General features: G+C 36.8%; 16 non-coding genes across 16 annotated transcripts; 9 read left to right on the top strand and 7 right to left on the bottom strand.

The window, feature by feature from the left end:
- Window positions 1-3,307: 3,307 nt before the first annotated feature.
- On the top strand, window positions 3,308-3,381 carry TRNAN-GUU (transfer RNA asparagine (anticodon GUU)). The gene has a single exon. It is a non-coding gene; the product is annotated as a tRNA-Asn (tRNA).
- Window positions 3,382-4,267: 886 nt separating this feature from the next.
- Window positions 4,268-4,341, top strand: TRNAN-GUU (transfer RNA asparagine (anticodon GUU)). Its single transcript has one exon. It is a non-coding gene; the product is annotated as a tRNA-Asn (tRNA).
- Window positions 4,342-5,226: 885 nt separating this feature from the next.
- On the top strand, window positions 5,227-5,300 carry TRNAN-GUU (transfer RNA asparagine (anticodon GUU)). The gene has a single exon. It is a non-coding gene; the product is annotated as a tRNA-Asn (tRNA).
- An 886-nt stretch (window positions 5,301-6,186) lies between these two features.
- Window positions 6,187-6,260, top strand: TRNAN-GUU (transfer RNA asparagine (anticodon GUU)). The gene has a single exon. It is a non-coding gene; the product is annotated as a tRNA-Asn (tRNA).
- Window positions 6,261-7,145: 885 nt separating this feature from the next.
- TRNAN-GUU (transfer RNA asparagine (anticodon GUU)) lies at window positions 7,146-7,219 on the top strand. The gene has a single exon. It is a non-coding gene; the product is annotated as a tRNA-Asn (tRNA).
- Window positions 7,220-8,801: 1,582 nt separating this feature from the next.
- Window positions 8,802-8,873, bottom strand: TRNAM-CAU (transfer RNA methionine (anticodon CAU)). Its single transcript has one exon. It is a non-coding gene; the product is annotated as a tRNA-Met (tRNA).
- Window positions 8,874-9,047: 174 nt separating this feature from the next.
- Window positions 9,048-9,121, top strand: TRNAN-GUU (transfer RNA asparagine (anticodon GUU)). Its single transcript has one exon. It is a non-coding gene; the product is annotated as a tRNA-Asn (tRNA).
- A 638-nt stretch (window positions 9,122-9,759) lies between these two features.
- TRNAM-CAU (transfer RNA methionine (anticodon CAU)) lies at window positions 9,760-9,831 on the bottom strand. The gene has a single exon. It is a non-coding gene; the product is annotated as a tRNA-Met (tRNA).
- Window positions 9,832-10,718: 887 nt separating this feature from the next.
- TRNAM-CAU (transfer RNA methionine (anticodon CAU)) lies at window positions 10,719-10,790 on the bottom strand. Its single transcript has one exon. It is a non-coding gene; the product is annotated as a tRNA-Met (tRNA).
- An 875-nt stretch (window positions 10,791-11,665) lies between these two features.
- TRNAM-CAU (transfer RNA methionine (anticodon CAU)) lies at window positions 11,666-11,737 on the bottom strand. Its single transcript has one exon. It is a non-coding gene; the product is annotated as a tRNA-Met (tRNA).
- An 888-nt stretch (window positions 11,738-12,625) lies between these two features.
- TRNAM-CAU (transfer RNA methionine (anticodon CAU)) lies at window positions 12,626-12,697 on the bottom strand. The gene has a single exon. It is a non-coding gene; the product is annotated as a tRNA-Met (tRNA).
- Window positions 12,698-12,871: 174 nt separating this feature from the next.
- Window positions 12,872-12,945, top strand: TRNAN-GUU (transfer RNA asparagine (anticodon GUU)). The gene has a single exon. It is a non-coding gene; the product is annotated as a tRNA-Asn (tRNA).
- Window positions 12,946-13,584: 639 nt separating this feature from the next.
- TRNAM-CAU (transfer RNA methionine (anticodon CAU)) lies at window positions 13,585-13,656 on the bottom strand. The gene has a single exon. It is a non-coding gene; the product is annotated as a tRNA-Met (tRNA).
- A 174-nt stretch (window positions 13,657-13,830) lies between these two features.
- Window positions 13,831-13,904, top strand: TRNAN-GUU (transfer RNA asparagine (anticodon GUU)). The gene has a single exon. It is a non-coding gene; the product is annotated as a tRNA-Asn (tRNA).
- Window positions 13,905-23,133: 9,229 nt separating this feature from the next.
- TRNAI-UAU (transfer RNA isoleucine (anticodon UAU)) lies at window positions 23,134-23,205 on the bottom strand. The gene has a single exon. It is a non-coding gene; the product is annotated as a tRNA-Ile (tRNA).
- Window positions 23,206-23,379: 174 nt separating this feature from the next.
- On the top strand, window positions 23,380-23,453 carry TRNAN-GUU (transfer RNA asparagine (anticodon GUU)). Its single transcript has one exon. It is a non-coding gene; the product is annotated as a tRNA-Asn (tRNA).
- The last annotated feature ends 600 nt before the right edge of the window (window positions 23,454-24,053 follow it).

Genomic DNA, 24,053 nt, shown 5'->3' with positions numbered 1-24,053 from the left:
GATACAATTCCTCTTAAAAGTAGTTAATTACGTAAGTTTTTAGGAAACCATTGAAGCACATTTTAGTGTTTGTACCAATGTGTTTCTTTGTTCTTTAATGGATGAACAGTTTTACTAAATCTCTTTTTTAACATAATAAAAAAGATAGAACTGAGCCAAAATATTAATCTCAGTTTTGTATTGGTTTAATCAACAAATAATTATAAAAAAACGAAGATAGCAGAGGATGGTTTCGATCTATCGACCTCTGGGTTATGGGCCCAGCATGCTTCCGCTGCGCCACTCTGCTAATCATATAAACAGCATCAGCTCCTGAAAGCTTACCTCTTGACAAGAAAGTACCAATTTGTTTTTTTGTTCTTCAATGGAGGAAGAATTTTACAAAAGATCTCCAGATGTTGGCCATTTACACATATTTCAATAAATCATTTTTAGATCACTAATTTGATACAACTTTAGAGCGGTCTCTGTGGCCAATCGGTTAGCGCGTTCGGCTGTTAACCGAAAGGATGGTGGTTCAATCCCACCCAGGGACGTAATCGACTTTTTGGTCACATTTTGGAGAACTAGATGTTGACAAGTTAAAACATTAAATCACCTCTTGTGGTATAGTGTTCCTGATCTTAAGTCACAGAAGCTCCTGAAAGCTTCAGTCTTCATCAGAAAGTACCAATGTTTCTCCTCTGTTCTTCAGTAGATAAAGAATCTTACAAAAGCTCTTTAAAATAATGACTATTAAATCTATGTCTAGGAATTTTTTTATGGTACTAACTTGAATCTAGTCTTATTTTGTTGACTTGGAACAATCAGTCAGCACATTTGGTTTCTATCTCAAAGGTTTGTGGTTTAATCCCGCCCAGGGATATTTTTGACCGTGTGATCATATTTTGAAGAACCTTAGGTAGACAAGTTAAAACATAAAACCACCTCTTGTTATGCAGTATATCTAGACTTCTCTGATACAATTCCTCTTAAAAGTAGTTAATTACGTAAGTTTTTAGGAAACCATTGAAGCACATTTTAGTGTTTGTACCAATGTGTTTCTTTGTTCTTTAATGGATGAACAGTTTTACTAAATCTCTTTTTTAACATAATAAAAAAGATAGAACTGAGCCAAAATATTAATCTCAGTTTTGTATTGGTTTAATCAACAAATAATTATAAAAAAACAAAGATAGCAGAGGATGGTTTCGATCTATCGACCTCTGGGTTATGGGCCCAGCATGCTTCCGCTGCGCCACTCTGCTAATCATATAAACAGCGTCAGCTCCTGAAAGCTTACCTCTTGACAAGAAAGTACCAATTTGTTTTTTGTTCTTCAATGGAGGAAGAATTTTACAAAAGATCTCCAGATGTTGGCCATTTACACATATTTCAATAAATCATTTTTAGATCACTAATTTGATACAACTTTAGAGGGGTCTCTGGCGCGTTCGGCTGTTAACCAAAAGGTTGGTGGTTCAATCCCACCCAGGAACGTAATCGACTTTTTGGTCACATTTTGGAGAACTAGATGTTGACAAGTTAAAACATTAAATCACCTCTTGTGGTATAGTGTTCCTGATCTTAAGTCACAGAAGCTCCTGAAAGCTTCACTCTTCATCAGAAAGTACCAATGTTTCTCCTCTGTTCTTCAGTAGATAAAGAATCTTACAAAAGCTCTTTAAAATAATGACAATTAAATCTATGTCTATGAATTTTTTTATGGTACTAACTTGAATCTAGTCTTATTTTGTTGACTTGGAACAATCAGTCAGCACATTTGGTTTCTATCTCAAAGATTTGTGGCTTAATCCCACCCAGGGATATTTTTGACCGTGTGATCATATTTTGAAGAACCTTAGGTAGACAAGTTAAAACATAAAACCACCTCTTGTTATGCAGTATATCTAGACTTCTCTGATACAATTCCTCTTAAAAGTAGTTAATTACGTAAGTTTTTAGGAAACCATTGAAGCACATTTTAGTGTTTGTACCAATGTGTTTCTTTGTTCTCTAATGGATGAACAGTTTTACTAAATCTCTTTTTTAACATAATAAAAAAGATAGAACTGAGCCAAAATATTAATCTCAGTTTTGTATTGGTTTAATCAACAAATAATTATAAAAAAACAAAGATAGCAGAGAATGGTTTCGATCCATCGGCCTCTGGGTTATGGGCCCAGCACGCTTCCGCTGCGCCACTCTGCTAATCATATAAACAGCGTCAGCTCCTGAAAGCTTACCTCTTGACAAGAAAGTACCAATTTGTTTTTTGTTCTTCAATGGAGGAAGAATTTTACAAAAGATCTCCAGATGTTGGCCATTTACACATATTTCAATAAATCATTTTTAGATCACTAATTTGATACAACTTTAGAGGGGTCTCTGGCGCGTTCGGCTGTTAACCAAAAGGTTGGTGGTTCAATCCCACCCAGGAACGTAATCGACTTTTTGGTCACATTTTGGAGAACTAGATGTTGACAAGTTAAAACATTAAATCACCTCTTGTGGTATAGTGTTCCTGATCTTAAGTCACAGAAGCTCCTGAAAGCTTCACTCTTCATCAGAAAGTACCAATGTTTCTCCTCTGTTCTTCAGTAGATAAAGAATCTTACAAAAGCTCTTTAAAATAATGACAATTAAATCTATGTCTATGAATTTTTTTATGGTACTAACTTGAATCTAGTCTTATTTTGTTGACTTGGAACAATCAGTCAGCACATTTGGTTTCTATCTCAAAGATTTGTGGCTTAATCCCACCCAGGGATATTTTTGACCGTGTGATCATATTTTGAAGAACCTTAGGTAGACAAGTTAAAACATAAAACCACCTCTTGTTATGCAGTATATCTAGACTTCTCTGATACAATTCCTCTTAAAAGTAGTTAATTACGTAAGTTTTTAGGAAACCATTGAAGCACATTTTAGTGTTTGTACCAATGTGTTTCTTTGTTCTCTAATGGATGAACAGTTTTACTAAATCTCTTTTTTAACATAATAAAAAAGATAGAACTGAGCCAAAATATTAATCTCAGTTTTGTATTGGTTTAATCAACAAATAATTATAAAAAAACAAAGATAGCAGAGAATGGTTTCGATCCATCGGCCTCTGGGTTATGGGCCCAGCACGCTTCCGCTGCGCCACTCTGCTAATCATATAAACAGCTTCAGCTCCTGAAAGCTTACCTCTTGACAAGAAAGTACCAATTTGTTTTTTTGTTCTTCAATGGAGGAAGAGTTTTACAAAAGATCTCCAGATGTTGGCCTTTTACACATATTTCAATAAATCATTTTTAGATCACTAATTTGATACAACTTTAGAGGGGTCTCTGTGGCGCAATCGGTTAGCGCGTTCGGCTGTTAACCGAAAGGTTGGTGGTTCAATCCCACCCAGGGACGTAATCGACTTTTTGGTCACATTTTGGAGAACTAGATGTTGACAAGTTAAAACATTAAATCACCTCTTGTGGTATAGTGTTCCTGATCTTAAGTCACAGAAGCTCCTGAAAGCTTCACTCTTCATCAGAAAGTACCAATGTTTCTCCTCTATTCTTCAGTAGATAAAGAATCGTACAAAAGCTCTTTAAAATAATGACTATTAAATCTATGTCTAGGAATTTTTTTATGGTACTAACTTGAATCTGGTCTTATTTTGTTGACTTGGAACAATCAGTCAGCACATTTGGTTTCTATCTCAAAGGTTTGTGGTTTAATCCCACCCAGGGATATTTTTGACCTTGTGATCATATTTTGAAGAACCTTAGGTAGACAAGTTAAAACATAAAACCACCTCTTGTTATGCAGTATATCTAGACTTCTCTGATACAATTCCTCTTAAAAGTAGTTAATTAGGTAAGTTTTTTAGGAAACCATTGAAGCACATTTTAGTGTTTGTACCAATGTGTTTCTTTGTTCTTTAATGGATGAACAGTTTTACTAAATCTCTTTTTTAACATAATAAAAAAGATAGAACTGAGCCAAAATATTAATCTCAGTTTTGTATTGGTTTAATCAACAAATAATTATAAAAAAACAAAGATAGCAGAGGATGGTTTCGATCCATCGACCTCTGGGTTATGGGCCCAGCAAGCTTCCGCTGCGCCACTCTGCTAATCATATAAACAGCTTCAGCTCCTGAAAGCTTACCTCTTGACAAGAAAGTACCAATTTGTTTTTTTGTTCTTCAATGGAGGAAGAGTTTTACAAAAGATCTCCAGATGTTGGCCTTTTACACATATTTCAATAAATCATTTTTAGATCACTAATTTGTTACAACTTTAGAGGGGTCTCTGTGGCGCAATCGGTTAGCGCGTTTGGCTGTTAACCGAAAGGTTGGTGGTTCAATCCCACCCAGGGACGTAATCGACTTTTTGGTCACATTTTGGAGAACTAGATGTTGACAAGTTAAAACATTAAATCACCTCTTGTGGTATAGTGTTCCTGATCTTAAGTCACAGAAGCTCCTGAAAGCTTTAGTCTTCATCAGAAAGTACCAATGTTTCTCCTCTGTTCTTCAGTAGATAAAGAATCTTACAAAAGCTCTTTAAAATAATGACTATTAAATCTATGTCTAGGAATTTTTTTATGGTACTAACTTGAATCTAGTCTTATTTTGTTGACTTGGAACAATCAGTCAGCACATTTGGTTTCTATCTCAAAGGTTTGTGGTTTAATCCCGCCCAGGGATATTTTTGACCGTGTGATCATATTTTGAAGAACCTTAGGTAGACAAGTTAAAACATAAAACCACCTCTTGTTATGCAGTATATCTAGACTTCTCTGATACAATTCCTCTTAAAAGTAGTTAATTACGTAAGTTTTTAGGAAACCATTGAAGCACATTTTAGTGTTTGTACCAATGTGTTTCTTTGTTCTTTAATGGATGAACAGTTTTACTAAATCTCTTTTTTAACATAATAAAAAAGATAGAACTGAGCCAAAATATTAATCTCAGTTTTGTATTGGTTTAATCAACAAATAATTATAAAAAAACGAAGATAGCAGAGGATGGTTTCGATCTATCGACCTCTGGGTTATGGGCCCAGCATGCTTCCGCTGCGCCACTCTGCTAATCATATAAACAGCATCAGCTCCTGAAAGCTTACCTCTTGACAAGAAAGTACCAATTTGTTTTTTTGTTCTTCAATGGAGGAAGAATTTTACAAAAGATCTCCAGATGTTGGCTATTTACACATATTTCAATAAATCATTTTTAGATCACTAATTTGATTCAACTTTAGAGGGGTCTCTGTGGCGCAATTGGTTAGCGCGTTCGGCTGTTAACCGAAAGGATGGTGGTTCAATCCCACCCAGGGACGTAATCGACTTTTTGGTCACATTTTGGAGAACTAGATGTTGACAAGTTAAAACATTAAATCACCTCTTGTGGTATAGTGTTCCTGATCTTAAGTCACAGAAGCTCCTGAAAGCTTCACTCTTCATCAGAAAGTACCAATGTTTCTCCTCTATTCTTCAGTAGATAAAGAATCGTACAAAAGCTCTTTAAAATAATGACTATTAAATCTATGTCTAGGAATTTTTTTATGGTACTAACTTGAATCTGGTCTTATTTTGTTGACTTGGAACAATCAGTCAGCACATTTGGTTTCTATCTCAAAGGTTTGTGGTTTAATCCCACCCAGGGATATTTTTGACCTTGTGATCATATTTTGAAGAACCTTAGGTAGACAAGTTAAAACATAAAACCACCTCTTGTTATGCAGTATATCTAGACTTCTCTGATACAATTCCTCTTAAAAGTAGTTAATTAGGTAAGTTTTTTAGGAAACCATTGAAGCACATTTTAGTGTTTGTACCAATGTGTTTCTTTGTTCTTTAATGGATGAACAGTTTTACTAAATCTCTTTTTTAACATAATAAAAAAGATAGAACTGAGCCAAAATATTAATCTCAGTTTTGTATTGGTTTAATCAACAAATAATTATAAAAAAACAAAGATAGCAGAGGATGGTTTCGATCCATCGACCTCTGGGTTATGGGCCCAGCAAGCTTCCGCTGCGCCACTCTGCTAATCATATAAACAGCTTCAGCTCCTGAAAGCTTACCTCTTGACAAGAAAGTACCAATTTGTTTTTTTGTTCTTCAATGGAGGAAGAGTTTTACAAAAGATCTCCAGATGTTGGCCTTTTACACATATTTCAATAAATCATTTTTAGATCACTAATTTGTTACAACTTTAGAGGGGTCTCTGTGGCGCAATCGGTTAGCGCGTTTGGCTGTTAACCGAAAGGTTGGTGGTTCAATCCCACCCAGGGACGTAATCGACTTTTTGGTCACATTTTGGAGAACTAGATGTTGACAAGTTAAAACATTAAATCACCTCTTGTGGTATAGTGTTCCTGATCTTAAGTCACAGAAGCTCCTGAAAGCTTTAGTCTTCATCAGAAAGTACCAATGTTTCTCCTCTGTTCTTCAGTAGATAAAGAATCTTACAAAAGCTCTTTAAAATAATGACTATTAAATCTATGTCTAGGAATTTTTTTATGGTACTAACTTGAATCTAGTCTTATTTTGTTGACTTGGAACAATCAGTCAGCACATTTGGTTTCTATCTCAAAGGTTTGTGGTTTAATCCCGCCCAGGGATATTTTTGACCGTGTGATCATATTTTGAAGAACCTTAGGTAGACAAGTTAAAACATAAAACCACCTCTTGTTATGCAGTATATCTAGACTTCTCTGATACAATTCCTCTTAAAAGTAGTTAATTACGTAAGTTTTTAGGAAACCATTGAAGCACATTTTAGTGTTTGTACCAATGTGTTTCTTTGTTCTTTAATGGATGAACAGTTTTACTAAATCTCTTTTTTAACATAATAAAAAAGATAGAACTGAGCCAAAATATTAATCTCAGTTTTGTATTGGTTTAATCAACAAATAATTATAAAAAAACGAAGATAGCAGAGGATGGTTTCGATCTATCGACCTCTGGGTTATGGGCCCAGCATGCTTCCGCTGCGCCACTCTGCTAATCATATAAACAGCATCAGCTCCTGAAAGCTTACCTCTTGACAAGAAAGTACCAATTTGTTTTTTTGTTCTTCAATGGAGGAAGAATTTTACAAAAGATCTCCAGATGTTGGCCATTTACACATATTTCAATAAATCATTTTTAGATCACTAATTTGATGCAACTTTAGAGGGGTCTCTGTGGCGCAATTGGTTAGCGCGTTCGGCTGTTAACCGAAAGGATGGTGGTTCAATCCCACCCAGGGACGTAATCGACTTTTTGGTCACATTTTGGAGAACTAGATGTTGACAAGTTAAAACATTAAATCACCTCTTGTGGTATAGTGTTCCTGATCTTAAGTCACAGAAGCTCCTGAAAGCTTCAGTCTTCATCAGAAAGTACCAATGTTTCTCCTCTGTTCTTCAGTAGATAAAGAATCTTACAAAAGCTCTTTAAAATAATGACTATTAAATCTATGTCTAGGAATTTTTTTATGGTACTAACTTGAATCTAGTCTTATTTTGTTGACTTGGAACAATCAGTCAGCACATTTGGTTTCTATCTCAAAGGTTTGTGGTTTAATCCCGCCCAGGGATATTTTTGACCGTGTGATCATATTTTGAAGAACCTTAGGTAGACAAGTTAAAACATAAAACCACCTCTTGTTATGCAGTATATCTAGACTTCTCTGATACAATTCCTCTTAAAAGTAGTTAATTACGTAAGTTTTTAGGAAACCATTGAAGCACATTTTAGTGTTTGTACCAATGTGTTTCTTTGTTCTTTAATGGATGAACAGTTTTACTAAATCTCTTTTTTAACATAATAAAAAAGATAGAACTGAGCCAAAATATTAATCTCAGTTTTGTATTGGTTTAATCAACAAATAATTATAAAAAAACAAAGATAGCAGAGGATGGTTTCGATCTATCGACCTCTGGGTTATGGGCCCAGCATGCTTCCGCTGCGCCACTCTGCTAATCATATAAACAGCGTCAGCTCCTGAAAGCTTACCTCTTGACAAGAAAGTACCAATTTGTTTTTTGTTCTTCAATGGAGGAAGAATTTTACAAAAGATCTCCAGATGTTGGCCATTTACACATATTTCAATAAATCATTTTTAGATCACTAATTTGATACAACTTTAGAGGGGTCTCTGGCGCGTTCGGCTGTTAACCAAAAGGTTGGTGGTTCAATCCCACCCAGGAACGTAATCGACTTTTTGGTCACATTTTGGAGAACTAGATGTTGACAAGTTAAAACATTAAATCACCTCTTGTGGTATAGTGTTCCTGATCTTAAGTCACAGAAGCTCCTGAAAGCTTCACTCTTCATCAGAAAGTACCAATGTTTCTCCTCTGTTCTTCAGTAGATAAAGAATCTTACAAAAGCTCTTTAAAATAATGACAATTAAATCTATGTCTATGAATTTTTTTATGGTACTAACTTGAATCTAGTCTTATTTTGTTGACTTGGAACAATCAGTCAGCACATTTGGTTTCTATCTCAAAGATTTGTGGCTTAATCCCACCCAGGGATATTTTTGACCGTGTGATCATATTTTGAAGAACCTTAGGTAGACAAGTTAAAACATAAAACCACCTCTTGTTATGCAGTATATCTAGACTTCTCTGATACAATTCCTCTTAAAAGTAGTTAATTACGTAAGTTTTTAGGAAACCATTGAAGCACATTTTAGTGTTTGTACCAATGTGTTTCTTTGTTCTCTAATGGATGAACAGTTTTACTAAATCTCTTTTTTAACATAATAAAAAAGAAAGAACTGAGCCAAAATATTAATCTCAGTTTTGTATTGGTTTAATCAACAAATAATTATAAAAAAACAAAGATAGCAGAGGATGGTTTCGATCCATCGGCCTCTGGGTTATGGGCCCAGCACGCTTCCGCTGCGCCACTCTGCTAATCATATAAACAGCTTCAGCTCCTGAAAGCTTACCTCTTGACAAGAAAGTACCAATTTGTTTTTTTGTTCTTCAATGGAGGAAGAGTTTTACAAAAGATCTCCAGATGTTGGCCTTTTACACATATTTCAATAAATCATTTTTAGATCACTAATTTGATACAACTTTAGAGGGGTCTCTGTGGCGCAATCGGTTAGCGCGTTCGGCTGTTAACCGAAAGGTTGGTGGTTCAATCCCACCCAGGGACGTAATCGACTTTTTGGTCACATTTTGGAGAACTAGATGTTGACAAGTTAAAACATTAAATCACCTCTTGTGGTATAGTGTTCCTGATCTTAAGTCACAGAAGCTCCTGAAAGCTTCACTCTTCATCAGAAAGTACCAATGTTTCTCCGCTGTTCTTCAGTAGATAAAGAATCTTACAAAAGCTCTTTAAAATAATGACTATTAAATCTATGTCTAGGAATTTTTTATGGTACTAACTTGAATCTAGTCTTATTTTGTTGACTTGGAACAATCAGTCAGCACATTTGGTTTCTATCTCAAAGGTTTGTGGTTTAATCCAACCCAGGGATATTTTTGACCTTGTGATCATATTTTGAAGAACCTTAGGTAGACAAGTTAAAACATAAAACCACCTCTTGTTATGCAGTATATCTAGACTTCTCTGATACAATTCCTCATAAAAGTAGTTAATTAGGTAAGTTTTTAGGAAACCATTGAAGCACATTTTAGTGTTTGTACCAATGTGTTTCTTTGTTCTTTAATGGATGAACAGTTTTACTAAATCTCTTTTTTAACATAATAAAAAAGATAGAACTGAGCCAAAATATTAATCTCAGTTTTGTATTGGTTTAATCAACAAATAATTATAAAAAAACAAAGATAGCAGAGGATGGTTTCGATCCATCGACCTCTGGGTTATGGGCCCAGCACGCTTCCGCTGCGCCACTCTGCTAATCATATAAACAGCTTCAGCTCCTGAAAGCTTACCTCTTGACAAGAAAGTACCAATTTGTTTTTTTGTTCTTCAACGGAGGAAGAGTTTTACAAAAGATCTCCAGATGTTGGCATTTTACACATATTTCAATAAATCATTTTTAGATCACTAATTTGATACAACTTTAGAGGGGTCTCTGTGGCGCAATCGGTTAGCGCGTTCGGCTGTTAACCGAAAGGTTGGTGGTTCAATACCACACAGGGACGTAATCGACTTTTTGGTCACATTTTGGAGAACTAGATGTTGACAAGTTAAAACATTAAATCACCTCTTGTGGTATAGTGTTCCTGATCTTAAGTCACAGAAGCTCCTGAAAGCTTCACTCTTCATCAGAAAGTACCAATGTTTCTCCTCTATTCTTCAGTAGATAAAGAATCGTACAAAAGCTCTTTAATATAATGACTATTAAATCTATGTCTAGGAATTTTTTTATGGTACTAACTTGAATCTAGTCTTATTTTGTTGACTTGGAACAATCAGTCAGCACATTTGGTTTCTATCTCAAAGGTTTGTGGTTTAATCCCACCCAGGGATATTTTTGACCTTGTAATCATATTTTGAAGAACCTTAGGTAGACAAGTTAAAACATAAAACCACCTCTTGTTATGCAGTATATCTAGACTTCTCTGATACAATTCCTCTTAAAAGTAGTTAATTAGGTAAGTTTTTAGGAAACCATTGAAGCACATTTTAGTGTTTGTACCAATGTGTTTCTTTGTTCTTTAATGGATGAACAGTTTTACTAAATCTCTTTTTTAACATAATAAAAAAGATAGAACTGAGCCAAAATATTAATCTCAGTTTTGTATTGGTTTAATCAACAAATAATTATAAAAAAACAAAGATAGCAGAGGATGGTTTCGATCCATCGACCTCTGGGTTATGGGCCCAGCACGCTTCCGCTGCGCCACTCTGCTAATCATATAAACAGCTTTAGCTCCTGAAAGCTTACCTCTTGACAAGAAAGTACCAATTTGTTTTTTTGTTCTTCAACGGAGGAAGAGTTTTACAAAAGATCTCCAGATGTTGGCATTTTACACATATTTCAATAAATCATTTTTAGATCACTAATTTTATACAACTTTAGAGGGGTCTCTGTGGCGCGTTCGGCTGTTAACCGAAAGGTTGGTGGTTCAATCCCACCCAGGGACGTAATCGACTTTTTAATCACATTTTGGAGAACTAGATGTTGACAAGTTAAAACATTAAATCACCTCTTGTGGTATAGTGTTCCTGATCTTAAGTCACAGAAGCTCCTGAAAGCTTCACTCTTCATCAGAAAGTACCAATGTTTCTCCGCTGTTCTTCAGTAGATAAAGAATCTTACAAAAGCTCTTTAAAATAATGACTATTAAATCTATGTCTAGGAATTTTTTTATGGTACTAACTTGAATCTAGTCTTATTTTGTTGACTTGGAACAATCAGTCAGCACATTTGGTTTCTATCTCAAAGGTTTGTGGTTTAATCCCACCAAGGGATATTTTTGACCTTGTGATCATATTTTGAAGAACCTTAGGTAGACAAGTTAAAACATAAAACCACCTCTTGTTATGCAGTATATCTAGACTTCTCTGATACAATTCCTCTTAAAAGTAGTTAATTAGGTAAGTTTTTAGGAAACCATTGAAGCACATTTTAGTGTTTGTACCAATGTGTTTCTTTGTTCTTTAATGGATGAACAGTTTTACTAAATCTCTTTTTTAACATAATAAAAAAAGATAGAACTGAGCCAAAATATTAATCTCAGTTTTGTATTGGTTTAATCAACAAATATTTATAAAAAAACAAAGATAGCAGAGGATGGTTTCGATCCATCGACCTCTGGGTTATGGGCCCAGCACGCTTCCGCTGCGCCACTCTGCTAATCATATAAACAGCTTCAGCTCCTGAAAGCTTACCTCTTGACAAGAAAGTACCAATTTGTTTTTTTGTTCTTCAATGGAGGAAGAGTTTTACAAAAGATCTCCAGATGTTGGACTTTTACACATATTTCAATAAATCATTTTTAGATCACTAATTTGATACAACTTTAGAGGGGTCTCTGTGGCGCAATCGGTTAGCGCGTTCGGCTGTTAACCAAAAGGTTGGTGGTTCAATCCCACCCAGGGACGTAACCGACTTTTTGGTCACATTTTGGAGAACTAGATGTTGACAAGTTAAAACATTAAATCACCTCTTGTGGTATAGTGTTCCTGATCTTAAGTCACAGAAGCTCCTGAAAGCTTCACTCTTCATCAGAAAGTACCAATGTTTCTCCTCTGTTCTTCAGTAGATAAAGAATCTTACAAAAGCTCTTTAAAATAATGACTATTAAATCTATGTCTAGGAATTTTTTTATGGTACTAACTTGAATCTAGTCTTATTTTGTTGACTTGGAACAATCAGTCAGCACATTTGGTTTCTATCTCAAAGGTTTGTGGTTTAATCCCACCAAGGGATATTTTTGACCTTGTGATCATATTTTGAAGAACCTTAGGTAGACAAGTTAAAACATAAAACCACCTCTTGTTATGCAGTATATCTAGACTTCTCTGATACAATTCCTCTTAAAAGTAGTTAATTAGGTAAGTTTTTAGGAAACCATTGAAGCACATTTTAGTGTTTGTACCAATGTGTTTCTTTGTTCTTTAATGGATGAACAGTTTTACTAAATCTCTTTTTTAACATAATAAAAAAAGATAGAACTGAGCCAAAATATTAATCTCAGTTTTGTATTGGTTTAATCAACAAATAATTATAAAAAAACAAAGATAGCAGAGGATGGTTTCGATCCATCGACCTCTGGGTTATGGGCCCAGCACGCTTCCGCTGCGCCACTCTGCTAATCATATAAACAGCTTCAGCTCCTGAAAGCTTACCTCTTGACAAGAAAGTACCAATTTGTTTTTTTGTTCTTCAATGGAGGAAGAGTTTTACAAAAGATCTCCAGATGTTGGCCTTTTACACATATTTCAATAAATCATTTTTAGATCACTAATTTGATACAGCTTTAGAGGGGTCTCTGTGGCACAATCGGTTAGCGCGTTCGGCTGTTAACCGAAAGGTTGGTGGTTCAATCCCACCCAGGGACGTAATCGACTTTTTGGTCACATTTTGGAGAACTAGATGTTGACAAGTTAAAACATTAAATCACCTCTTGTGGTATAGTGTTCCTGATCTTAAGTCACAGAAGCTCCTGAAAGTTCCACTCTTCATCAGAAAGTACCAATGTTTCTCCTTTGTTCTTCAGTAGATAAAGAATCTTACAAAAGCTCTTTAAAATAATGACTATTAAATCTATGTCTAGGAATTTTTTTATGGTACTAACTTGAATCTAGTCTTATTTTGTTGACTTGGAACAAACAGTCAGCACATTTGGTTTCTATCTCAAAGGTTTGTGGTTTAATCCCACCCAGGGATATTTTTGACCTTGTGATCATATTTTGAAGAACCTTAGGTAGACAAGTTAAAAAATAAAACCACCTCTTGTTATGCAGTATATCTAGACTTCTCTGATACAATTCCTCTTAAAAGTAGTTAATTAGGTAAGTTTTTAGGAAACTATTGAAGCACATTTTAGTGTTTGTACCAATGTGTTTCTTTGTTCTTTAATGGATGAACAGTTTTACTAAATCTCTTTTTTAACATAATAAAAAAGATAGAACTGAGCCAAAATATTAATCTCAGTTTTGTATTGGTTTAATCAACAAATAATTATAAAAAAACAAAGATAGCAGAGGATGGTTTCGATCCATCGACCTCTGGGTTATGGGCCCAGCACGCTTCCGCTGCGCCACTCTGCTAATCATATAAACGGCTTCAGCTCCTGAAAGCTTACCTCTTGACAAGAAAGTACCAATTTGTTTTTTTGTTCTTCAATGGAGGAAGAGTTTTACAAAAGATCTCCAGATGTTGGCCTTTTACACATATTTCAATAAATCATTTTTAGATCACTAATTTGATACAACTTTAGAGGGGTCTCTGTGGCGCAATCGGTTAGCGCGTTCGGCTGTTAACTGAAAGGTTGGTGGTTCAATCCCACCCAGGGACGTAATTGACTTTTTGGTCACATTTTGGAGAACTAGATGTTGACAAGTTAAAAAATTAAATCACCTCTTGTGGTATAGTGTTCCTGATCTTAAGTCACAGAAGCTCCTGAAAGCTTCACTCTTCATCAGAAAGTACCAATGTTTCTCCTTTGTTCTTCAGTAGATAAAGAATCTTACAAAAGCTCTTTAAAATAATGACTATTAAATCTATGTCTAGGAATTTTTTTATGGTACTAACTTGAATCTAGTCTTATTTTGTTGACTTGGAACAATCAGTCAGCACATTTGGTTTCTATCTCAAAGGTTTGTGGTTTAATCCCACCCAGGGATATTTTTGACCTTGTGATCATATTTTGAAGAACCTTAGGTAGACAAGTTAAAACATAAAACCACCTCTTGTTATGCAGTATATCTAGACTTCTCTGATACAATTCCTCTTAAAAGTAGTTAATTAGGTAAGTTTTTAGGAAACCATTGAAGCACATTTTAGTGTTTGTACCAATGTGTTTCTTTGTTCTTTAATGGATGAACAGTTTTACTAAATCTCTTTTTAAACATAATAAAAAAGATAGAACTGAGTCAAAATATTAATCTCAGTTTTGTATTGGTTTAATCAACAAATAATTATAAAAAAACAAAGATAGCAGAGGATGGTTTCGATCCATCGACCTCTGGGTTATGGGCCCAGCACGCTTCCGCTGCGCCACTCTGCTAATCATATAAACAGCTTTAGCTCCCGAAAGCTTACCTCTTGACAAGAAAGTACCAATTTGTTTTTTGGTTCTTCAACGGAGGAAGAGTTTTACAAAAGATCTCCAGATGTTGGCATTTTACACATATTTCAATAAATCATTTTTAGATCACTAATTTGATTCAACTTTAGAGGGGTCTCTGTGGCGCAATCGGTTAGTGCATTCGGCTGTTAACCGAAAGGTTGGTGGTTCAATCCCACCCAGGGACGTAATCGACTTTTTGGTCACATTTTGGAGAACTAGATGTTGACAAGTTAAAACATTAAATCACCTCTTGTGGTATAGTGTTCCTGATCTTAAGTCACAGAAGCTCCTGAAAGCTGCACTCTTCATCAGAAAGTACCAATGTTTCTCCTCTGTTCTTCAGTAGATAAAGAATCTTACAAAAGCTCTTTAAAATAATGACTATTAAATCTATGTCTAGGAATTTTTTTATGGTACTTGTGAGGTTAGCAAACTGACCGTAAGACTGTAATTATGATATTTTATTAGGTGTAGTAATTAATGTACTATTTTAGTCCATCTGTACCCTCTTATTCTCCATAGATGTTTCTATCCCCCAAATCTGTGTGTATTTCCAGATCATATAGTATTAGGCTGTAGAACTCCACAGTAATTAATGTACATTTTAGGTCTCTTGTTCACTGCAGATGTTTCTATCCCCCATATCTGTGTGTACCATAGTATTAGATGCTGTTAAGCAAATATGGTCGGACAGGAAATACCCAGGAAAGAATTCACCAAAAGGTTATGTCCAATTACCATACTTTTGTTCCTGCTATCACAGGAGGGTGGTAGCTGAGGGACAATCTTCACAGGGGGTGATCCAATTCCCCTGCTATCAACAGGAAATGTTCACAGGGGGTAATCAGGACATAATGTAATCAGACTGTGTTTTGTATCTTGTGTTGACACTGCTCTGCATATCTCTGGCCCCTTCCAGACTTTCTGGGGCCTGACCCAGCAGGGGGGGGGGGCAGCAGAAGTACCGGGGAGGGGGGATAAACCTGACTTGAATCCACCAATAGAGATTGAGTGCAAGCCCACTGATGGTATGGAGACGCGTGGGAATTTAGAAGTTTTTAAAATGACTGGCACACAAGCCAGAGAGAGAATTTGATGGACTGTCCTGGACTAAGAGGTTATGCTCTGTCTAGGTATCGTGTGGACTTATCTGCTATCACTGCTGTGTGGAATAAGTGATAGTTTCGTTATTTGAACTGTGATGCTACAAGGACTTTGCTACCCGGATGTTTTTATGCTACCATTTGAATCTTTTTCCTGTCTTCATCTACATGTGTGTGCTGTGATAAAAATAAACCATATTTTGGTTTCATCTGCTCGGTGTCTGAGTGATTGAAGAACCCCGTATCTTCACATTTGGCGGCAGCGACAGTGGGATCATTCAGACACCAACCATCGAGCACAGAAAGCACAGAGAACAGAGGATCAGACCGTATGTAAGCGGAAAATGCAATAAGGTGATGTTCAGCAAGTGAGCAGGTGTCATTCCTGTGGAAAGGGAAAATGTTTCCAAGGAAAGAAAATCCATGCCTCAAGACCCCTGAAGCAGAGGAGCTCAGGGATGGAGGTTCTTCAGTGTATCGGCAGGCTGGGAAGCCGGATCTGTTATTTATTGTCAGAAAAATGCAGTATATCTGGGAGTACTGGGAAGAAGCTCAGCAGATGATCAGCGGGTGGAGAGTATCCAGCATACAGGACAAGTTGTGTTACCTGGGGGATGCATTCCTGCACTGTAAAGGTGAGGCCACCTCGTGGAATCTGCTGGGGGAGCCAGAGTTTGTAGAATTTACAGAGGAAGTGATTGCTACAGTTACCCAGATGCTACAAAGAGGAAAATATTCTGAGGCTGAAGGACAAGTCCAGAATAAATTGATGCCCCAGATAGAACCAGAGGAAAGGTCTAGAAGGGGGCTACTGCAATCTGGGCAGACAACCGAGGGGTCTGCCACGGAATTAATTGTTACCGCAAGAGAAGGGTCGTTGTCAGGGGGGCCCCTAACTGCCCTTGAAGAAATGAGTATGGAGGAGCTGATAGCAGAATGTCAGCTGCGAGGTATACCCATCCAATCCTGCACTCGCGGGGAAATCCTTCAGCAGATCCTTCATGATCAGGGAGATCCTACAAATGCATTTGCTGATTATCGGGCATGGATCCTCCATTTCGGTGCACAGTTGAGTGTGTGGGAACAATTGCAGTGTCTGGAGGAGTGCTTCGTGGTGGCAGAGGAAGAGGCGATTGATCGCGGGCTCCTGGATACCCCAGCATGGCAAGATCAGTGTCGCAGGGGGCGTGATGAAAGGCACCGTTTGCAACTGCTTCTCCCCCATCCTAGGGAGGAAGCTGCTCAGTGTTCTCTGCAGGGGGAGGTTATCCCCAACGTGAAGGAAGTGAGGCCTCTGAGCCAGGCACCCTGGGAGGAGCTGCACTACAGCTTCTCTTTTACTGAGGTGGGAGATGCAGAATTATTAACCTGCTGCCAGGGGATCTATGAGGACTGCGTCCAGGAGGAGATCACCGTGGTTAGAGGAGTATATGACAACATCCAGGCCACAAGCATACCAGTCGCAGATGATGTCGTGCTTCAGGCTGCCCAGCATATTCAGCTGGGGAACGTGGTTATCCTGGAGACTGAGGACTGCGCAGAGGAAGCGGCAGGTGAGACCCAGGCTTTTGAGGGGGTAGGACTGGCCGTGGACCAGCTTGCCCTGCAGCCACCAGCGGCATTGTTCCTGATGGAGGGTCCCTTCTCAGCCCTGGGCATTGAGACCAAATGCTATAGTGAAAATTGCCATGCCCCTAGTTTGGGTTTGAGGGAGGAAGGATGTGACAGAGTGGCGGAAGTGCCAGGGCCAGAGCTCCGATATTGGGCTGCCGTTTGGCAGATGTTCCTTGGGCAAGAGGGGGAGGTGGAAACTGCTCCCTGCCCCATTGTGCCAGAGGCAAAAATATTAGCACACCCTATAGGTGTGCCCGGTGTGAAAGTTTACGATGTTGCAGAGCGGGGGTACCCAACATTTGAGGATGGGGGATTGCTAACTCACTTGTTAGTTAACATGCATAACTTATAATGTGATATTGCCCTTGCTGCTTCTGCAAACCAGCCACCTTTTACAAGATGGGTTTGGTATGATGTCACTCTGTGGGACTCAGGTGGTAGATCCAAACCTCAGATTCTCTGCTCTGCATCCCACAACAGGTTGTTATTGGTTCCAGAACAACTTGGTACAGGAACTAAAATAGTAGGGGAAGGAATGTGAGGTTAGCAAACTGACCGTAAGACTGTAATTATGATATTTTATTAGGTGTAGTAATTAATGTACTATTTTAGTCCGTCTGTACCCTCTTATTCTCCATAGATGTTTCTATCCCCCAAGTCTGTGTGTATTTCCAGATCATATAGTATTAGGCTGTAGAACTCCACAGTAATTAATGTACATTTTAGGTCTCTTGTTCACTGCAGATGTTTCTATCCCCCATATCTGTGTGTACCATAGTATTAGATGCTGTTAAGCAAATATGGTCGGACAGGAAATACCCAGGAAAGAATTCACCAAAAGGTTATGTCCAATTACCATACTTTTGTTCCTGCTATCACAGGAGGGTGGTAGCTGAGGGACAATCTTCACAGGGGGTGATCCAATTCCCCTGCTATCAACAGGAAATGTTCACAGGGGGTAATCAGGACATAATGTAATCAGACTGTGTTTTGTATCTTGTGTTGACACTGCTCTGCATATCTCTGGCCCCTTCCAGACTTTCTGGGGCCTGACCCAGCAGGGTGGGGGCAGCAGCAGTACCTGGGAGGGGGGATAAACCTGACTTGAATCCACCAATAGAGATTGAGTGCAAGCCCACTGATGGTATGGAGACGCGTGGGAATTTAGAAGTTTTTAAAATGACTGGCACACAAGCCAGAGAGAGAATTTGATGGACTGTCCTGGACTACGAGGTTATGCTCTGTCTAGGTATCGTGTGGACTTATCTGCTATCACTGCTGTGTGGAATAAGTGATAGTTTCGTTATTTGGACTGTGATGCTACAAGGACTTTGCTACCCGGATGTTTTTATGCTACCATTTGAATCTTTTTCCTGTCTTCATCTACATGTGTGTGCTGTGATAAAAATAAACCATATTTTGGTTTCATCTGCTCGGTGTCTGAGTGATTGAAGAACCCCGTATCTTCACAGTACTAACTTGAATCTAGTCTTATTTTGTTGACTTGGAACAATCAGTCAGCACATTTGGTTTCTATCTCAAAGGTTTGTGGTTTAATCCCACCCAGGGATATTTTTGACCGTGTGATCATATTTTGAAGAACCTTAGGTAGACAAGTTAAAACATAAAACCACCTCTTGTTATGCAGTATATCTAGACTTCTCTGATACAATTCCTCTTAAAAGTAGTTAATTACGTAAGTTTTTAGGAAACCATTGAAGCACATATTAGTGTTTGTACCAATGTGTTTCTTTGTTCTTTAATGGATGAACAGTTTTACTAAAACTCTTTTTTAACATAATAAAAAAGATAGAACTGAGCCAAAATATTAATCTCAGTTTTGTATTGGTTTAATCAACAAATAATTATAAAAAAAACAAAGATAGCAGAGGATGGTTTCGATCCATCGACCTCTGGGTTATGGGCCCAGCACGCTTCCGCTGCGCCACTCTGCTAATCATATAAACAGCTTCAGCTCCTGAAAGCTTACCTCTTGACAAGAAAGTACCAATTTGTTTTTTTGTTCTTCAATGGAGGAAGAGTTTTACAAAAGATCTCCAGATGTTGGCCTTTTACACATATTTCAATAAATCATTTTTAGATCACTAATTTGATACAACTTTAGAGGGGTCTCTGTGGCGCGTTCGGCTGTTTACCGAAAGGTTGGTGGTTCAATACCACCCAGGGACGTAATCGACTTTTTGGTCACATTTTGGAGAACTAGATGTTGACAAGTTAAAACATTAAATCACCTCTTGTGGTATAGTGTTCCTGATCTTAAGTCACAGAAGCTCCTGAAAGCTTCACTCTTCATCAGAAAGTACCAATGTTTCTCCTCTGTTCTTCAGTAGATAAAGAATCTTACAAAAGCTCTTTAAAATAATGACTATTAAATCTATGTCTAGGAATTTTTTTATGGTACTAACTTGAATCTAGTCTTATTTTGTTGACTTGGAACAATCAGTCAGCACATTTGGTTTCTATCTCAAAGGTTTGTGGTTTAATCCCACCCAGGGATATTTTTGACCTTGTGATCATATTTTGAAGAACCTTAGGTAGACAAGTTAAAACATAAAACCACCTCTTGTTATGCAGTATATCTAGACTTCTCTGATACAATTCCTCTTAAAAGTAGTTAATTAGGTAAGTTTTTTAGGAAACCATTGAAGCACATTTTAGTGTTTGTACCAATGTGTTTCTTTGTTCTTTAATGGATGAACAGTTTTACTAAATCTCTTTTTTAACATAATAAAAAAGATAGAACTGAGCCAAAATATTAATCTCAGTTTTGTATTGGTTTAATCAACAAATAATTATAAAAAAAACAAAGATAGCAGAGGATGGTTTCGATCCATCGACCTCTGGGTTATGGGCCCAGCACGCTTCCGCTGCGCCACTCTGCTAATCATATACACAGCTTCAGCTCCTGAAAGCTTACCTCTTGACAAGAAAGTACCAATTTGTTTTTTTTTGTTCTTCAACGGAGGAAGAGTTTTACAAAAGATCTCCAGATGTTGGCCTTTTACACATATTTCAATAAATCATTTTTAGATCACTAATTTGATACTACTTTAGAGGGGTCTCTGTGGTGCAATCGGTTAGCGCGTTCGGCTGTTAACCGAAAGGTTGGTGGTTCAATCCCACCCAGTGGACGTAATCGACTTTTTGGTCACATTTTGGAGAACTAGATGTTGACAAGTTAAAACATTAAATCACCTCTTGTGGTATAGTGTTCCTGATCTTAAGTCACAGAAGCTCCTGAAAGCTTCACTCTTCATCAGAAACTACCAATGTTTCTCCTCTGTTCTTCAGTAGATAAAGAATCTTACAAAAGCTCTTTAAAATAATGACTATTAAATCTATGTCTAGGAATTTTTTTATGGTACTAACTTGAATCTAGTCTTATTTTGTTGACTTGGAACAATCAGTCAGCACATTTGGATTCTATCTCAAAGGTTTGTGGTTTAATCCCACCAAGGGATATTTTTGACCTTGTGATCATATTTTGAAGAACCTTAGGTAGACAAGTTAAAACCACCTCTTGTTATGCAGTATAACACATAAAACCACCTCTTGTTATGCAGTATATCTAGACTTCTCTTATACAATTCCTCTTAAAAGTAGTTAATTAGGTAAGTTTTTAGGAAACCATTGAAGCACCTTTTAGTGTTTGTACCAATGTGTTTCTTTGTTCTTTAATGGATGAACAGTTTTACTAAATCTCTTTTTTAACATAATAAAAAAGAGAGAACTGAGCCAAAATATTAATCTCAGTTTTGTATTGGTTTAATCAACAAATAATTATAAAAAAACAAAGATAGCAGAGGATGGTTTCGATCCATCGACCTCTGGGTTATGGGCCCAACACGCTTCTGCTGCGCCACTCTGCTAATCATATAAACAGCTTCAGCTCCTGAAAGCTTACCTCTTGACAGAAAGTACCAATTTGTTTTTTTGTTCTTCAATGGAGGAAGAGTTTTACAAAAGATCTCCAGATGTTGGCCTTTTACACATATTTCAATAAATCATTTTTAGATCACTAATTTGATACAACTTTAGAGGGGTCTCTGTGGCGCGTTCGGCTGTTAACCGAAAGGTTGGTGGTTCAATCCCACCCAGGGACGTAATCGACTTTTTGGTCACATTTTGGAGAACTAGATGTTGACAAGTTAAAACATTAAATCACCTCTTGTGGTATAGTGTTCCTGATCTTAAGTCACAGAAGCTCCTGAAAGCTTCACTCTTCATCAGAAAGTACCAATGTTTCTCCTCTGTTCTTCAGTAGATAAAGAATCTTACAAAAGCTCTTTAAAATAATGACTATTAAATCTATGTCTAGGAATTTTTTTATGGTACTAACTTGAATCTAGTCTTATTTTGTTGACTTGGAACAATCAGTCAGCACATTTGGTTTCTATCTCAAAGGTTTGTGGTTTAATCCCACCCAGGGATATTTTTGACCTTGTGATCATATTTTGAAGAACCTTAGGTAGACAAGTTAAAACATAAAACCACCTCTTGTTATGCAGTATATCTAGACTTCTCTGATACAATTCCTCTTAAAAGTAGTTAATTAGGTAAGTTTTTTAGGAAAACATTGAAGCACATTTTAGTGTTTGTACCAATGTGTTTCTTTGTTCTTTAATGGATGAACAGTTTTACTAAATCTCTTTTTTAACATAATAAAAAAGATAGAACTGAGCCAAAATATTAATCTCAGTTTTGTATTGGTTTAATCAACAAATAATTATAAAAAAAACAAAGATAGCAGATGATGGTTTCGATCCATAGACCTCTGGGTTATGGGCCCAGCACGCTTCCGCTGCGCCACTCTGCTAATCATATAAACCGCTTCAGCTCCTGAAAGCTTACCTCTTGACAAGAAAGTACCAATTTGTTTTTTTGTTCTTCAATGGAGGAAGAGTTTTACAAAAGATCTCCAGATGTTGGCCTTTTACACATATTTCAATAAATCATTTTTAGATCACTTATTTGATACAACTTTAGAGGGGTCTCTGTGGCGCGTTCGGCTGTTAACCGAAAGGTTGGTGGTTCAATCCCACCCAGGGACGTAATCGACTTTTTGGTCACATTTTGGAGAACTAGATGTTGACAAGTTAAAACATTAAATCACCTCTTGTGGTATAGTGTTCCTGATCTTAAGTCACAGAAGCTCCTGAAAGCTTCACTCTTCATCAGAAAGTACCAATGTTTCTCCTCTGTTCTTCAGTAGATAAAGAATCTTACAAAAGCTCTTTAAAATAATGACTATTAAATCTATGTCTAGGAATTTTTTTATGGTACTAACTTGAATCTAGTCTTATTTTGTTGACTTGGAACAATCAGTCAGCACATTTGGTTTCTATCTCAAAGGTTTGTGGTTTAATCCCACCAAGGGATATTTTTGACCTTGTGATCATATTTTGAAGAACCTTAGGTAGACAAGTTAAAACCACCTCTTGTTATGCAGTATAACACATAAAACCACCTCTTGTTATGCAGTATATCTAGACTTCTCTGATACAATTCCTCTTAAAAGTAGTTAATTAGGTAAGTTTTTTAGGAAACCATTGATGCACATTTTAGTGTTTGTACCAATGTGTTTCTTTGTTCTTTAATGGATGAACAGTTTTACTAAATCTCTTTTTTAACATAATAAAAAAGATAGAACTGAGCCAAAATATTAATCTCAGTTTTGTATTGGTTTAATCAACAAATAATTATAAAAAAAACAAAGATAGCAGAGGATGGTTTCGATCCATCGACCTCTGGGTTATAGGCCCAGCACGCTTCCGCTGCGCCACTTTGCTAATCATATAAACAGCTTCAGCTCCTGAAAACTTACCTCTTGACAAGAAAGTACCAATTTGATTTTTTGTTCTTCAATGGAGGAAGAGTTTTACAAAAGATCTCCAGATGTTGGCCTTTTACACATATTTCAATAAATCATTTTTAGATCACTAATTTGATACAACTTTAGAGGGGTCTCTGTGGCGCAATCGGTTAGCGCGTTCGGCTGTTAACCGAAAGGTTGGTGGTTCAATCCCACCCAGGGACGTAATCGACTTTTTGGTCACATTTTGGAGAACTAGATGTTGACAAGTTAAAAAATTAAATCACCTCTTGTGGTATAGTGTTCCTGATCTTAAGTCACAAAAGCTCCTGAAAGCTTCACTCTTCATCAGAAAGTACCAATGTTTCTCCTCTGTTCTTCAGTAGATAAAGAATCTTACAAAAGCTCTTTAAAATAATGACTATTAAATCTATGTCTAGGAATTTTTTTATGGTACTAACTTGAATCTAGTCTTATTTTGTTGACTTGGAACAATCAGTCAGCACATTTGGTTTCTATATCAAAGGTTTGTGGTTTAATCCCACCCAGGGATATTTTTGACCTTGTGATCATATTTTGAAGAACCTTAGGTAGACAAGTTAAAACATAAAACCTCCTCTTGTTATGCAGTATATCTAGACTTCTCTGATACAATTCCTCTTAAAAGTAGTTCATTATGTAAGTTTTTAGGAAACCATTGAAGCACATTTTAGTGTTTGTACCAATGTGTTTCTTTGTTCTTTAATGGATGAACAGTTTTACTAAATCTCTTTTTTTAACATAATAAAAAAGATAGAACTGAGCCAAAATATTAATCTCAGTTTT

The sequence above is a fragment of the Crinia signifera genome, chromosome 3, assembly GCF_055691185.1.
Source record: "Crinia signifera chromosome 3, ASM5569118v1, whole genome shotgun sequence".
In the NCBI taxonomy this organism is placed as follows: Eukaryota; Metazoa; Chordata; class Amphibia; order Anura; family Myobatrachidae; genus Crinia; species Crinia signifera.
The sequence above is the reverse complement of the archived record's forward strand: the minus strand, read 5'-3'. Positions and strand labels throughout refer to the sequence as shown.